Source organism: Galeopterus variegatus, unplaced genomic scaffold, assembly GCF_000696425.1.
Source record: "Galeopterus variegatus unplaced genomic scaffold, G_variegatus-3.0.2 Scaffold1562, whole genome shotgun sequence".
Classification (NCBI taxonomy): domain Eukaryota; kingdom Metazoa; phylum Chordata; class Mammalia; order Dermoptera; family Cynocephalidae; genus Galeopterus; species Galeopterus variegatus.
In genome coordinates, this window is record NW_007727673.1 from 376757 (window position 1) to 381003 (window position 4247).

Genomic DNA, 4247 nt, shown 5'->3' on the forward strand with positions numbered 1-4247 from the left:
GGAGCGCCGCCACACTCCCAAGCGGCGCACTGTAGCAGTGCGCCACCGGGCCGGCCCTCAATCACAGAATTTTTAACTGGACGGTATCTTAGAGATATTCTGATCCAAGAATGACAATACTGTGGCACATGCCCCAGTATTATCCTTTCCTGTGCCCATGGCAGATATTAACAATCAAATGTGAATTCCTCCCTCCACACCCCCACTAAACCACACATAGTCTTAGAATTCGTTAGTCATCACCCATTGATTAAAGCCAACACTTGCATTGAAATGCACTTGTCATCTAACTGCTGGTTGGTTTACTGTGGCATTGTTTCCTGGGCTTTCCTTCTGAGCCCCAGTTTAGCCTCAGAACCCTTTTTTACACAGGATTTCTGACAGCTACTATCAACTGATTAGAGTGTTTATCAAGATGAAAACTATTTGCAGTTCTTGGATCATATTTTCTCTGTATAGCCATAGAAGACAGAACTAAGAACAATAGAATTTATGGAGATAATCACTTCAGGGTTGGTATAAAATCTTAATCACAGCTAGGTCACAACAGATGGAACTACCTCAAGAAGTGGTGGGTTCCCTGGACTCAGCTGGGGAAGTTGCAAGAGGACTCCACACCCAGAGGGAAGCTGGATGAGAAGATCTAGAACACACTCCACACCCCCATGCTGTCATGACTCTGCTCCTGCCCTACACATTGGAGCTGACCCAGGACAAGTGGCCAGAATTTCAAGGTGGACGGTCCCAGTCATGCCTGGCACATGCTAAGCATTCACTATATTTTAGTTGTCTCTAGTTGACCCTTAGAACCATATTCATGTCCCACCAAAGGTATCAAAGGAAAAACGTAAGGAAAGGGTAGTAGGAAGCTAGCTCTCTCAACTATCTGATTCCTTGTGGGTATTATGGCTGGAAACCACACTTTTAGGATCTCTTTCAGCTCTGACATTCTAGCGTTCTGTGAATCCCAATCTCCAGGCTCATGTTATTTGGGGTTTTATTTCTAAGAGACAAATCCTGGGTGGACACTTATTCCTCCCAAGTCTGCTAGGCACAAGCTGGTTCCCCTCAAGTCTTCCCACTGCTTCTGATGTCAGGATATTGGCCACCTTCCTCCAGGCTGAGAAGGAAGGAAGAAGTCAACACACACTGTATCCTGAGTGGACAAATCCAACAGCTTGCACCTGCTCCTACCCCTCTGACTAGGAAGAGCCAGAGGGCCAGGCTGGAGTGCTGGTCCTCCCACTTCCTAGCATTGTGACCTTGGGGCAGGTACTTAACTTCTCTCAGTGTGCACTCCCTCATCTCCAAAAGTGGGGCATTTTCAGGGTGGTGGGGACCTTGGGCCTCGGCCACACACCCCCAACGTGTGCAACCAGCCCAGCTATGACTACCAAGCCACAGCAAGAAGGGCCCTAGGTTCCCAAGCCGGGGTGGTGAGGGGCGAGGGCTTTTGCCATATTCCCCTGACATCTGCACCCAGCCCAGCAATGATGAAGCCACCACTGGAAGCCCCCTATGGCAATGAGGGGGGTGCCACAGGCCTCAATCCCGCCCCTCCTCCTCCCTCCTTCTTCCATTCCATTTCCTTCCCCTTTCCCCTCTCTCCCTCCCTCCCAATTGCTCTGCAACAACATCATAGAATGTAAAAAAAAATAATATAAAAAAAAAGTAGGGCATTTTATAGTGGCTACTTCTCTCACAAGTTCCCACTAAGTGAGATAATACCTACCCAGCACTTAGCATAACGCCAGAAATCCAGAATCTGCCTCCTACCTGACTTCTGTCCTACCTTCTTTCACAGCAGATACCGTCTCCTTGTTTCACCAATATCCCAGTGAAAATGGTTGAGCCAGTTATGTCCTGAACAACAACACCCAACACCTGGCTGAGGGGGCCAGGAGGGACCAAGTCCTGTCTGGGCTCCTCCCACCAAGCAGAAGCCTGTGGCTACATCCACCAGAAGCCACACTTCCCTCAGCCCTAATCCCACCTGCACCCTGAAACCAGCAGGACCTAGGAGGACATGCACTTGAACTTAAGGCAACAGATGCTCTGAGGCAGCAGCCATGACTACCATTTGTGGATTACAAATGGTGGCTCATTTCTTATGCTCAATCTACTTGCTGATAAAGCTCAGAAAAGCAAGCAGGTCTGGGTAATGAGGTACCATCAATCTCTCCATTCCAGGACTTCTGTGTCATGGAATATGGCTCGACACTAGACAGACAACTGACATTGGGACCCTGGGTTCCAGCCTTAGGTCAGCACACACCTGCTGGGACCCTGAGGCAAGTCTCTTACCCTCTCCAGGCCTCTGCTTCTCCACCTTGACCATGAGGAATTTGGATCTCATGATCTCAAAGAGACCTACCAGTTCTGATGTCTAAGAGTCAGTTTCTTGACTTTTCCTCTTGGTCCCCACAAAGGGCTGCACACAAAACCTCTATAAAGACCCACTGACAGTAAGGGACTTGAAGGGGAACCACTGATTGGATTGGGGAGGGGCAGTTATATCTGTCACAGCCCTCAGGCAGGGGGCATTACAAATACATGACTTTGAGGAGGGAGAGAGCCAAGTCACCGAGACTATAAGCCTGAAATAAGGGTGTAGGCCAAGTACAGTGACGATTTACAATTCTTGAGGATGAGAAAACCAGGGTCCCAGAGGCTGGAACTTGAGGGAGTGCTGGGCAGGAGAGAGCCAAGTCACCGAGACTATAAGCCTGAAATAAGGGTGTAGGCCAAGTACAGTGACCATTTACAATTCTTGAGGATGAGAAAACCAGGGTCCCAGAGGCTGGAACTTGAGGGAGTGCTGGGCAGGTGGGAGTTATAAACTATGCCAAACCCTGTGCAGCAAGTCAAAAAAGGAAAAGGGAGCTCCTGGACAGGCCCCAATCTTGTCCATCGGTCGTGGAATCTGAGGCATCCAATTTAAAAATCTCAGCTAGGGGTTAAATCCATCCAGGTCTCAGATGAGACTTTTGATTAAAGAAATTCCACTTCAGTGAGGTCAGAGGAAGAGAGGCCTGAGCTGCTTTCTGGCTCTATTGCTAATAGGCTGTGTGGGATTGGGCCAGTCACTCTCCTCTGGGCCTCACTATAACAGGGGGTGAAGCCCCATGGTCCTCAAGAGCCCTCTGGGTTCGTACAGTGCTTAGGTCTGGGCAGCTCTCCTAAGGGGGTCTGCTGGGTAAGGAGAAAGTTCTGGAATAAGCCTGTAGCACTCCCCTCCACTCCCCTGCAAACATGCCAAGCACCAAGTCTACCTCCATGCCAGAAAGAGCTGAGGAACAGGAACCCCGAGATAAGCTCACCAGCCTTGCACTGGCTAACAGCGAGCTCCACGACCTGGGCAGGTTGAACCCTTCTCTGAGCCTCCACGCCCCAGTCATCTTTACTCCCTACACACGTGGGTCAGAGAGCCACTAACAGTTGATATGCATGTATCCTGAAGGGAGAAAAGAACTAAGCCAAAAATACATAGGAGAAATGCAGGGGGAAGGGAAGGGGCGGAGGGGATCTGAGGACAATTTTCACTAAACCCAAGTAAGTAAAGACTAAAGAGGTTAATCTGGCCCAGACTTATGATAGGTAATAAACAGAAAAGGAGAGTACTATACCCACTTAGTACTAAGTGGATAAATAGCCTTAATGGCCTGTGAGGAAGTCAGGAAAAGTAGGCTGAGGACAGAAGAGAGAGTTCGCCAGGTTCTTGCTTCCAAGTCAGCTGCATAGTATCAGCATTCTTGGAAACACCAGCAGTATGTGAGGCGACGGCAAGGAGTGAGCACAGCAGCTGGCCTGCCAGAGGACAGCCGACACTCCATTCAGCAGAGGGAGCACAGAATGGGGTTTGGGTGACCCTGGCAGATCAACAATCTAGCGCCCATACATAGGCAATGCCTCTGTCCCTCTGCCCAGATCAGAGAGCACAGGGCTCGACCCCCTATCACTTGAGGAACAGTAAAGAAAATGCAATGACCCATCCTAGAGAAGACTTGGGAGGAGGTGTGGGGGAGCTAAGAGCTGTTACATATACATATATATATCAAATTTATATGTAAGACATATGAGGTAACTTCAAAAAGTTCACGGAAAATGGAATTAAAAGATAATACAAATCTTTCCATGAACATTTTGAAGACCCCTTGTATATCAGACTTAGATATCAGATATATATATATACATATCAGACTTGTGTCTGAGCCAAAGAGGCTGTAGAAAAAGACTGATACAAATTT

General features: G+C 48.6%; 1 protein-coding gene across 1 annotated transcript in view; it reads right to left on the minus strand.

Moving 5' to 3' along the window:
• GM2A (GM2 ganglioside activator) overlaps positions 1–4247 on the minus strand; it is a 9061-nt gene that overhangs the window by 1611 nt on the left and 3203 nt on the right. The gene's annotated exons all lie outside the window — the stretch shown is intronic.